This window comes from Capricornis sumatraensis, chromosome 13, assembly GCF_032405125.1.
Source record: "Capricornis sumatraensis isolate serow.1 chromosome 13, serow.2, whole genome shotgun sequence".
Classification (NCBI taxonomy): Eukaryota; Metazoa; Chordata; class Mammalia; order Artiodactyla; family Bovidae; genus Capricornis; species Capricornis sumatraensis.
In genome coordinates, this window is record NC_091081.1 from 26,423,626 (window position 1) to 26,436,645 (window position 13,020).

The window sequence follows — 13,020 nt, forward strand, 5'->3', positions numbered from 1 at the left end:
AGGCTGTTAAGGCTGAAGGACCAGCGTTCCTCCTGATCACAGACTCAGGAGGACCCAGAGTGGAATATGCTGCCAGGTGTTGAGTAAACCCACCTGGGTGGTACCCAGAGGGACTGCCGTCTCTAAAATCACATGCAAAGACAGCACTCTGTGAGGGAGACGGAGTTTTCCTGCTCCATCTGCTTGACCCACCCACTCCGAAACCACAGCTTCACATCTGTGAGACCTGTGGGAGGGCAGAGCAACTCTTACTACCTGTCCTCACCTACACAGGTCACCAAAGTACCTGTACTTAGGGAATTACCGACCCTGACACCTTCAGAGGTTCTTGGCTCCTCTGGACCAGCTAGGGAAAGCTGCTGGGCTCCAAGCTCCAGCAAGGCAGGAATTGGGCTCGCATCACACCAGTGCCCCGTGGATAGGCAGGATGACTGAACAGGAAGACGGTCAGCCCCAAAGACCGAGCAGTCACTCTTTAAGGAGAAATAAAAGAGGGGAACATTTTGTTGTGTGACTTCAGTAATTTATCAGCTAAATATACAATGTTTAGGTGTCCTGTCTGCATATTTAGAACCTCAAGGACTGCCGGTTAGAGACAGAATAATATTAACTGATCCTGTGTTCTACAAGCAAGGTGGCACTATGATTCACCAATTGGTTCAAGCGATGCTGACTGAATGTCTTCCTACTGTGTGCACTGTGAGGCATGGTAACGAGAATTTGGTCCATGCATGGGGGCCCAGAATAGGGAAGACGTTGTGGTTTCCAGAAGGGAAACACAATATATGCTTAATTACTTCTGCCTAATGATGCATTTTTCCTTTGGTTGTGGTATTTTTCAGGACCAGTCCAGCAGCTGTGTTAGAAGACATGTGGTATATATAAAGTTTGTGATCGTTGGGGGAAATTTTGGTAAGTGTCACTGCCTTTATCTCTGATACCTTGTGAAGTACGTGGTGCTCATAAAGGGAAGCCACGGCTTTGTCTCTGCATCTTTTAAATCTGCTCTGCACTTGACAAAATGGATTTTATAGTTAAATGTGACACTCAGCTGGTATTTTCTGACAGTACGACATTTTTTCTTGTCATTGCTGGTGTTATTAAGCGATATGGGGTTTTCTAAGATATACTAAGTCTAGATTTTAGGAATCCTTCCAGATGCAGGATGAAGAATACCCTGGACCATTTAGCTTATGTTCTAAGCCACCCATGGAATATGTGAGTAATTAACTTGCAAACCAAAAGAAGTGAAAAAAAAGAAAAAATGTTTTTAGGTTTCCAGAGGAGAGAGATCCTTCCGGTCTATTTGTTGAAATGAGAGAGAAACAAGTAGTTAGCTGCTTGGGGAATGGGACATGAAAGGGAATTAAGAATCCAGCATGCCTTATCCCAGCCTGGGACCAGCAGAGCAGTGGTCTGAGACCAGGAACATTAAATTCAGCAGTCACCCAGAAGACCTTGCTAGCAGTAGTCAAAAGCACAGGAGAAATGGCTTAAAACCCAAGTTCTACACTTACCATTTGTTATATAACCTCACTGAGCCTCAAAACCCAAGTTCTAACTTACCATTTGTTATGTAACCTCACTGAACCTCAGTCTCCTCATCTGTAAAATAAGGCGTATAATATTACCTACCTCCTAGGATTGTTGTGAGAGTAAAGCAAGCTAAGTTGCAGGGACACTCAATAAAGCAGTCTTTTTTTAATGTATTTTATTGAAATATAATTAATTTACTGTGTTGTGTTAATTTCTGCCATACAGCAAAGTGATGCATATACATATTCACATATATATACATTCATATATTTTTTCGTGTGTATACATGTTCATGTATATTTTCATGTGTGTATATATATACACATGCATGTATATATATACATGGATATAGATACACATTCTTTTTCACATTCTTTTCCATTATGGTTTATCACAGGATATTGAATTTAGCTCCTTATGCACAACAATAGGACCTTGTTGTTTATCTATCCTATACATAATAATTCAAATCTACTAATCCAATCTCCCAATCCCTCCCTCCCACTTGGCAACCACAAGTCTATTATCTATGTCTGTGAAAAGCAGTTATTCTGGATAACAGAACACCCTTGTTTGGAAACTGGACATTTGCCATTGAGGTCAAGCCAGCAAAAGGTGTGCGTGTCTTCCAGAAGAAGAGACGTTGAAGAGGGGCTAGTCACCCCCTGTTTGCTATCACAAGAGACATCACAGCTGGTCACCACAGTCCCTTCTCCAGCGTCTACTGCATAGCAAGCAGGGGAAAGCCTCAAGACATTTGCCTTCTTCTCTCACCCTGTCAACCTGTTCTTAAACCAGCTTAGCGAATTTAACTCCCCTGCCTGCCACCTTTATAGCCAGGCGTGGTCACATTATTTTAGCTTTGTTCAGTTTGAGAGCTAATGTTATTTTGAATCAGAATGATGAGAAGAGAAAGAACAGGTCAGAAGGAGATGGTACCCTTGGTTTAGGTCGCAGTTACCATGTTGAGGCTCTCATTTCCAAACCTTTCTTTGGACTTTTATGTCTATACTTACTATTCAGGCTTCACAGAGATTCAGTTACTGGACAGAATTTTTTTTAACTAAAATCCATATTTATCCACATTTCATCTACTTATCTATTAATTGAAGGATAATTACAGAATTTTGTTGGTTTCTGCCAAACATCATCATGAAGGGCAGAAATATTTGAGCTTTAACTAAAAGAATTTGGCTTTAGGGTGGGGCCCTTTACCAGAAGTTAGGGAGAATCAAGCATATTACTGAGATGAGCTCATGGTTAAGATTGGGTGTCCAGAGGTGACAACCCTCCAGTTTCAGGGCCTCAAAGAGATGGACATGGCCTCAGGAGTTGTCTGGTCCAGTCTTCCATTAACAAAAAAATAAAACTCTTCTCCAGAATTCTTGACAGAGGGTAGTTCACATTCTTTCAGAGGTGAGGTTTGCTACTGCACAGAGGAGCTTTCTCCAGTTAAAAAGAAATTAAGGGCACAGGGAAATTTAAAGGGGTGAGAAAATTGTGCTAGCTTTGACTGTACTGATATTTATACAACTGTAGACTTTTGTGAAAACTCAACCGGCTATACAACAAAAAGGGTGAATTTTGCTATAGTTAACTAAACCTTAATTTTTTTAATGGGGAAAAGGACGAGCAACTAGACAAATACCTGGACATTAGCTCAAATTATTACAAAGAAAGAAAAAGGGAAGGAGAGGAGGAGGGAGGGAAGAAAAGCTGTCTAGACCTTCTATTAATCTACAGTATGTGCTCGAGGGAACAGGACTTGGTCTTCTTGCTTCTTCTTTTCAGTGTCTGGACAGTACCTGGCCTGCAGAAGGCCTGTGCTGAGTATTTATTAAATCATCGAGGCCCCTGAGTCTCTCTCTAAGCAGATGGAGACAAGCTCACTTACTTTCCCACACACCACCCACTGGATATTTGAAGATGCTCTCCTTCCTCATTCTTCTCTGGGCTGAGTTTAAACCGTCTTTGTTCTTTGACTCTTCATCTCCTGTTGTGATTTTCCTTTCTCACCCTGCCCGGCGCCACTCCTGATTTGCTCCCTACGGGTGGTCTGGGGCTAAAAACGCAGCCTCTGAGGGGATCTGGACCCCAGAAGAAATACAGTGGGTTCCCACTTCTGTAGACAGTGTTAGTACACAGCAAGCCTTATCCCCTTCCTTACTAAGGGCTTGGTAACTGGATCGTGAAGGATTCCTTACCAGTAGTCTTCTAAGAATGGAGCTCCTAAAAGTAGGGAGGCTAGTGGTCCATCCAAGAGATCAGGTGGCAGCAAACCCAGCCTTATCAGTGTCTGGACTGAAATGAAGCCAGGTCCTGCCCCTGGTTTGAGACAGCAGCGGTGCTGTTTATAAGTCTTTCTGGGCAGTACTGTATTACAGGTCCCACTTCTTCACCGTGAGTCATAGCGAGTTAGAAATTCTGAAAATTAAACTTATAGGTGCCATGAAAAATCTAGACTTTTTTTTCCCCCTGGCAATGCCAGGGAAAGATGTATAAATAGGTAAACAGAGAGCAGTATTTCTCAACCAGGGTTGTTTTTGTCCTTGCAGAGGACGTTTAGCAATGTGTGCAAGATGTTTTTTGTTGCCACAATGGGGGAGGGTGGGTATGTACTATTGGCGTCTAATGGATGGAAGCCAGAGATACTGCTAAAGACCCTAAAATGCACAGGACACGCCCCCTACACACACACACACACACACACACAGGACACGCCCCCTACACACACACAGGACATGCCCCCTACACAGGCACATACACACGGGACACGCCCCCCTACACACACGCACACACACACACACACACACACAGAAATGATCCTGCCCAAGATGTTAGTAGTTCTGAGGCTGTGAAACCAATATGGAAATAATAATAATTTTTTAAAAATCAGTGTCTAAAGTACTCATTATTTTGAAGGTTTAAATTTTTTTAATGTTTTGACATTTAATTAAATGTAAGTATATAACCAGAAAACATAAAGAAATTTGTTCAAAGAATAACAAATCTGAAAGGGCTCCTAAGAGGCTACATCACCACGAACTCCAAGCCAGAAATGATCTAAATGAATTCAGACAGATGGGTGTCTGAAGACATATCCTAAGGACTGTCAGCTAAAGCTGAAAACGAGACTCACACAACTCGGTTCCAGCATTCACACAAAAGAGATTGGCTCGTGTTTTAAATTTCAGCCCGGCTTCTTCAGATGTGTTTGTCTTCAGATGACCTCTGAGATGAGGCAGTATTTCAATCTGGGTTAGCCCATCCTTTTGAATCAAGGGTGTGATTCTGGTGTGATGAGAATGTGCTTAGGGAGGAGAGAGATCTCATTACAGATGATTGGGATTGGGTATTTTGGTACTCAGGGCTGTTTATTTGCATCAATTTCCTAGTGACAGTACAATCTGGTTTAACTGGGAGTCACTGTGAGCTTGTGTAGCCCGATATGGCTATGTTTGCCGAAGCAGGGAGATTAAAGCAACATATGTCAAGTTGTGATATAGGACAATCCACTTGAAAAGACTTTAATTATAGGGCCTATTTTGGGAGGGTAACTGTGCTTTTTGTGAGGTGTATTTTGGGATCCGCTAGCCCAACTTCAAGGCCAGTAATATCTTCCCAGAAAGGGTGTGGTTGTGTGCTTGTTGCCTAAATATTTTCTTACCCAAAGCTTTGGTATTTGGTACTTTCCTTCGACTTTACTCCCCTTCATTTTTCTTTTCCTGATAATCTTTCCTCTCGCAAGAATGCTATGAAAATGCATTCTGGGAAGCTGGAGAAGAGAAGGATGAAAGATCTCATTTAGATGGCCAAGTCCAGAGATTTAGGGGCGTTACATTATCAGTCTGCTGTTTTTAAGACGAATAGAGTTTGGAGGAATGTCCCAAGTAATAGTAAGCAGAATCACAGGAGACTATAAAAACTACATGTACTGTATGTGTCTATTAGCAGAACTACACACTTACAACTACTTGTTTCCAGTGCCCCTTTTCCAACCCATGGCTAGTTCTTGTGGGCCATTTATCTGGTTTTACTTTTGTTCTTTGAGATTCTTGCCTTTTTCCAGCCCTGCCTCTGGTACCTCAGGTGAATACATGTGTGTGTGTGTGCGTGCGTGCGTGCGTGCGTACTGGGCGGGGGGGTGGGGAGGGTGGGGCATTGTCTTCCTGCCTCGCTCTTCAGGTGGCTCCCACACTAACCTATATGAACCGCAGCTCGATTCTCGCCTTTATCAGGGCGTACAGATTGCGTGCAGCAGCCCTGCCCAGCCTCTCAGATGCCCTTTTGTGAGCATCTCTGGAAGCTTTAAAGAACAGAGTGGTATGACCTGTTGAAAGCCAGCCCTGTGCATGCTGGCCCTGCTCTGGTGTGCATGAGAGCAGGTGCAAGGTTGAGCAGATGCATCAACCTTGTACTCTTGATCTTTGAAGTAATTCCCATCATCAGTTATCCCTTGCTCTCTAAGAGAAGTGTTCTTCTGTCTCCAGGTCAGTTTTGGCGCCGTCCTAAACCAGCCTCATTGAAGCTGAATTGAGGCTGCCCTCCTGCTTGTCTGCCCCAATAGTTCACATACTTAGAATCTACTCTAAAATTCACACTGTTGTGTGGTTGTTACCTCCAGCAACACTTGTATACCAGAATTTCCCACTTATGGAGGGAAAACATTTTCAGAATAAGTAGCTGACAAGTATTCTAGTACATGACTGGAGAGCTGACATTGTGTCATATATCTCACCAAGGATCCAGCTGATGGGACCCACCCACCCCCCAAGCCCTGACAGGGTGCCCATATGTGAATGCACGTGATGATACCATTTGTATGACCCACTTAGGTTCATAAGAAGCTGCCACACATTTGCTCCTCCCAAACCACTTCTTAGGTGGTGGAGCAGGTGCCATGCCCAGATAAAATCTGATGCTCAGAGACTATAGCCTTAGTCTCAGGCAGGGGGCGTTTGGGAGTGCGGACCTGTTTGTTATCCTGCCCTCAAAGAGAAAGTAACTACTGGCATGTGGAGGGACAGGGGTGGGGCAGGGGTGGTACGTGTCCTGCCGTGTCTGGGACAGCCTGCCCAGTGAAGAACTGTCCCCAATACAGCATGCACTGTGGCCCTGCTGAGAAGCACTGCTCTGAGGCTGAGTGGCTGCTATACAGCAGACTGGGGCTCATGCCCACTCTCTCTCAATCCAAGGTCAATATGTCCCTCTGCATGTTGGAGGCATCACAGAATTCATTCCCCCTTCTCTGGGAGCGCGCACTGCGGTGAAATTGAACTCAGAGTAGCTGTTCCTTGGATTGTGCCATTGCTGCTATAGCGCCAGACCTCCGCTGCAGCATCCTGCAGGGGAGGCAGCCTCTCTGGGCCCTCTGTGCCGGGCATTCCTCTGTCTGTGCCCAGCACAGAGAGAGACTGTGTGTATTCTCTTCGGAAGAGACCAAGGAGGATGCTCCACCCAAAGCCTTTGACCTCGTCTTACTGGCTTACAAACCATCCACAGGGGCAATTAGGTTTCAGTGTTAGGAGTTTTTGATATGATAGCTTAGGCTTCCTATCTACCTGCTGCACTTCTACAGCCTGTTGGAGCTTTGTTTACAGTTTGGTTTTGATGTCGGCCAGCAAAGAAGCCAAGACAGTGGCTACATCAGTTTGAATGAGCACACATGAAAGTTGATTAACATGGTAAAAATAAAACCATGTCGAATGAAAAGGCACACAGTGAAGCTGACTTGAGTATATCAACGTTGAAGGGGTTATGTGAAGGGGAGGAAGTGATAGTATCTCATCTTTTTTTCTTCTTCTTCTTTCCTGGCTTTCCCCTCCTTCTCTCTCTTCCAGATTCTATCTCAATTTTTTATTTTGAAAACTTTCAAACCTACTGGCTTGGGAGAATGATAAATACCTGTATATCCTTTATTTAGATTCACATGTTAGTCTATATTTGCCATATTTACCTTCTTTATCCCAATATATGTAATACATATAATTATATGTAACATATGTAATATATGATATATATTATATGTAGTATACGTTATATAAATTTTGCAAAACCATTTGAAAGTTGCAAACATCTTGACCCTTTGCCTCTGAACAGTTCACCATGTATCTCCTAAATATAAGGACTTTCTTCTATATAACCACAATGCTATCAGCTAATAAGAAATAAAACAATAATTCCGTAATATTATCTAATACTCAGTCCCTATTCAAACTTGTCCAGTTGTCCCCGGCTGGCTGTGGTATAGAATGTCCTGCCTTCTGAACGCGTCTGTTCCTTCACAGGGTTATTTACCTTGCTCCTCACTTCCTGAAAGTTGTTAAGTCTAGAGGCTTGACATGAGAGGCAGGTGAGACCTCTTTTGGGAAGAATTCTTCAGAGGCAGTATTCCATCCTTGTCACGTCACATCAGGAGGCAGATGCTGTCAGCTTGTCCCTCATCCACAGTGCTCAGTCGGATCTCATAGGTCAGGTGGTAACCAGACCTCACCAACGTCCAGAAGCACTTAGAGTCAGTAAGGCATCTGTGGGCTGGTACCTGGGTCCTTTGTCAGCATCCTGTCCCCCACCTACCTTTCATCCAGAGATTTGAGTATCAATAATCCTAGCTTGCATCAATTATCACACTGGGATAGTGTCTGATAGTTTTTATCCTTTGCTTTCACTTCCTCAGTTCTTTATAGTGAATGATCTGGGCCTTCATATTTTTCAGTGATGACTTTTAAGCCACTTCTTGGTAGTCAGCTTGATTTTGCTGTGATGATAGATTATGCTAAACATTTTCCTTTCTCACCTTCAGAATAGGGAGTAACTTGAGCAGAGCAGTTACAGCGTACCAGGACCACACAGACTCCTTACCTATAGAACTCCTTTCACTTTTTTCCCTCACAACAGCTCAGACTAGCAAGCAAAGTGACTTGCTCAGGGTCACCCAGCTCCTGCAGTGGAGCCAAGATCAAGCAGATTTGTCAGAGTTTCCCACTCATTCATGTTCCCTCCGACCCCCAACCCTGGCTGTGTCTCCCACCCTGCAGTTCTTGCCTTAGATGAATGCCTGCCTGACTGATGGGTCCGTGAACACCGAAGGTCAGTGAGGGAGGTGCAGGAGAGACGCCACCCTAAAAGGGCCAGGTGCCACGGGGTTTCTGACAGAGGTGGCTCAGTACCACCAGAGATGTCCATCTGTGTGTTAACCATTCCAACTGTTTAATATTGGCAACTAATTTATATATTCTGATACTTTTTCAGCCAAGTCGTCAGTTTTCTCCACCACCACGGCTGCTGGCTGAGGCTGTCTTGACTCATCCTGGTTTTGCTTAGAAATGGAATTCATGGTTTTTCTGTTTTTAACACCCTTTTTAAAACGGGTATTGCTAGTCTTGAGATGGGATGCTTTTTTGATTGGGGGGAGTGTTTGATTTTTGAAGAGGGAAAGTCGGTCTTCAGGGAAGTTTTCTTTAATTGATACATTATTATAAAACCTTCATTTTATAGGATTTTCTTTTTCACTGAATCACCACAGTTCATTACTGAACTGCACTTTCACACAGATGGTTTCAGAGAGCTAGAACAGATGTGGGGTGGGGATTGAGGAAGGGGCAGGTGCCCGCCAGTAGGTAAGACCGCTGGCTGGCTTCGCTGGACCAGGACAGGGGAGATCAGGCTGTTCAGTTTCTGAGGATCAGCCCTCCACATGTACACACACAGCAAGCCAGCAGCTCCTCAGACATAAACACAGACACACTGAACAAAAATGGGATTTGTTAACTAGTAGGTTAATAGCACAATCATAGATGTTTCATTCATAGCTCTGAAGGAAAGCAAATACACTTCCCTCTGAATATCATCTGTAGAATTTTTTTTTCCCCAAAAAATGTTCTCCGAGTCCTTGCAGGGCAATGAAGTCTGTCTGTTTCACCCATCATGTACTCCTTGTTCTCGTGTTTATTTAACTGTGTTAAGGAGTAACAGGACCTGCAAACTTGTTCCTATGAGAAGAACTGAAGCAGAACTGACAGACAAACAGCAGGACTTCTCAGGATGGGCCTCAGTTGTTGTAGTGCTGCTGAGGATAAAGACCTCTTAGGTTAATTCTAAGTGTTCCTAGCAGAATGACTCCTGAGTTGGGAGCAATGGGGAATGATTGTAGGTAAAGACCTCTGGTCTTACTTGCTCATGCAAGAGCTTATTCCTGCCCTCCCATTTTACCAGATTAGTAACCTGAGGCACAGAGAGGTTGAGTCCTGTCCAGGTCAAACCAAATTAGTAGCCTGGGTCTTTTGTGATTGTGACTCAGGTTTCCTAAAGCTAAAAATTTCAGTCAAGTAGTGCTTCACCCCATGTGTCATCTTATTGTCAGCAATGTTTATTTCCATGCAAGCCCTCCATAACTCAGCTTACCACCACCAATAATGTTTAACAGGTGAAGAAACGAAAGTCCAAGTCGGTGTTGTTCAGACGCAGAAATAGAAGACAAGGAGCATGTGTAATTATAATTTTCCAGTAGCCATGTTGAAAGAAAGTAAAAAGAAACAGGTGGAATTAATTTTGATAGTGTACTTTAACCTAATAGATATCTAAAATATTAACATATCACCATGTAATCAATGTTCAAAATAACTGGAATTTTTGTAGCAAGTCTTTGAGATCTCAGTGTGTACTTTACACTTTAAACAGTACATCTCAATTTAGCCATATGTCAAGTATCCAGCATGGCTAGTGGCTCCCATTATCGGGCAGCAAGGCAGTGTGGTGGCCCAAGGTCATACCTAGCTAGATTCTTTAAGTCTCTTAAGAAAAACTTCAGCAGCTTTTTTCTTCTCCCCCTAATCTGAGGCCACATATTTCTGTCCTCTTTGTGTCGCTTTTTCCCCAGCTAACTCTAATTACAGGGGATGCTTGGTTTGGCCATAACCACAAGCTCAGCAGTTTTCCACCAGTCCTGGCGGCTGGTGAGACCAGCACACTCTGCCTTGTAAATGATAGTGTGAAGCATTCTTCCAAATTTCTCCACAGCCGTTTCCATGATTTCCTTTCTCTTAGGAATAGCTCAGTGGAATTTTGCAAAGCCAGGGAGATTTTTTTCAATGCATCCTTTCTTAAAGACCCATTCTAATCAATGAATGAGTCTTAAAATACTGGCTACCTAGTAGGCTCCCCACGACCTCAGCAGACCAAAAAATCATCACACATTTTTTATCTGTTTCTATAGTGAGATACCTATGTTAATTCATGATGGCTTATTTTCTTTTTGAACTAATCAAATATTTCCCCAATATATCAGCCCCATTTTGAGCATTATTTACAAAGACACTGAGAGCATTATTTGCGGTGAAACAGTAAAAATCAGATTCCATTTCCACTCAATGTCAAGTCTCTGGCCACTTGAAGTATTAGCCTGTAATACCTCCCAGAAACAGAAATGTCAGAAGAATGGTGACAGGCTCCTGGAGTTTGTTATGATGGACTTCCCCCAAACAGAAATCCTGATTTGTAAAAATCTAAATCATAGTGCAGGAGATCCAGGTTCGATCCCTGGGTCAGGAAGATCCACTGGAGAAGGGAATGGCTATCCACTCCAGTTTTTCTTGCCTGGAGAATTCCATGGACAGGAGCCTAGCAGGCTATAGTCCATGGGGTCGCACAGAGTTGGACACGATGGAGCGACTAACATTTTCCCTTTTTTTTTCCAGGAAAAAGGTTGTCCCCTGTTCTTAATTAGAAGCCAGCCCTCCACATCTTCCAAAATTCTCAGTGAAGAATAGAGAAAATAATATGTTATCCTGTGGCCTTGTCTACTAATTGAAAAATAGCCCCATAAAACCAAATAAGTGCATTTCCCCTGATCTCCTGCGTGCTGTCTTCTTTAGATTTTGGCCTGATGTCCATTTCTCTTATTCACAGACCCCCCTGAAATCTGTCATTTAAAACACTTTAGGTGTAAGGTTGCATTTAGAATCAGAACAATAAGTTGCAAGGGCTGTTTCTTCTCATTTGACTACTCTCCTGTAGTGATGCTCACTTTGACTCCCAAATCACAGTCCTCTTATTCCCTCTGATTTGAAAGTATTTTTATGTCTTTGAGTGGATAGCTCATGTTCATTTCAGAATGTCATTTAGTAGCCACATTTCTGGTAAATAACCAGAGATTATAGTTGACCCTAGCCAAGAAGCTGAGCACCTAGATTTTGCTTCCAAGTATGGTGCTGAGTAGAAATGTTTTCGTTTCATCTTCAATATTAATAGTAGACTGAGAGTGATGGATGGGCCTGGATATGAGGAAAAGAAAGGAAACGTAGATTGCAGTGGCAGACCATCATCTGCTGAAGGGATTCTTGACCTGGGGTTTTTATCAGAACCACCTGAGAAGCTGTTAAAAATCCTGGTGTCCAGGCCCTGCTGTCAGAGCTCCTGGGACATGACCCAAGCAAGTGTACCAGGACCATCTGCTCTTCCTCAGCTGCATTTGTTGTGAAAATTAAGGGAGAAATTTACTCTATGAAAAGCATACCTCATTGAACTTTGTTGTTCAGTCACTCAGTCCAGTCCGACTCTTTGCAAGCCGATGGACTGCAGCACACCAGGCTTCCCTGTTCTTCACTATCTCCCAGAGCTTGCTCAAATTCATGTCCATTGAGTTGATGATGCCATCCAACCATCTCATCCTCTGTCACTCCCTTCTCCTCCTGCCCTCAATCTTTCTCGGCATTAGGGTCTTTTCTAATGAGTCGGCTCTTCACATCAGGTGGCCAAACTTACTATCCTAAAATACATGCATACATTGAAATTTTTGATACCCACCATGGAGAATATTTTGACTGTCATGTGCTCTGGGGTCTGAAGATAAAGCTCACAGTTGAAACAATCATTCATCCACTCAGTCAGCATTTAAAGGTCAGTGCCCAGTGTTGTTCCTGCCCTGGGGAAACAGACACAGCACATGTCCTGAAGCGTTTTGTGTTATGGATGAGATCAATATCCAATATCTGGCATCACCAACTTGATGGATGTGAGTTTAAGCAAGCTCCCAGAGTTGGTGATGGACAGGGAAGCCTGGCGTGCTGCAGTCCACAGGGTTGCAAAGAATTGGACACGACTGAGCGACTGAACTAAATGTCCAACAATTACAACGCAGAGTAAAGTGTAATGAGTGTATCTGCAGAGCAAAAAGAGAGGAGACCCCCACAAACACATACACACATTCTCAGTCCTACCCCATTGCTTCCTTGAAGGTGGAAGGTGGTAGGCAGTGTGGGAAGGATTCACAGAGGGACCAGAGAGCATGAGTCCTGAGGCTTGAGTAAAGAAGTAAAGAATATTCTGACTGTTTTGCAAATGGATGGCTCTCAAATTTTGGTTCTAAAGTAAAACAAGGTCTTTATGACATCATTTGTCTTTTAAGGTGATTCAACAGCCTTTGATGTGATTCAGTTTGTTTATCCTGATCTATGTTGTCCCAGCCCAAGTCACATGGCTGACACA

General features: G+C 43.4%; 1 protein-coding gene across 2 annotated transcripts in view; it reads left to right on the forward strand.

Annotated features, from left to right (window-relative positions):
* Window positions 1-846: 846 nt before the first annotated feature.
* The window catches only part of FYN (FYN proto-oncogene, Src family tyrosine kinase), a 117,060-nt gene continuing 104,886 nt past the window's right edge, over window positions 847-13,020 (forward strand). For both annotated transcript variants that reach the window (XM_068985356.1, XM_068985357.1), the window contains exon 1: window positions 847-912. The gene's annotated coding sequence lies outside the window, so the exon portion shown is untranslated. The remainder of the gene's footprint in view (window positions 913-13,020) is intronic.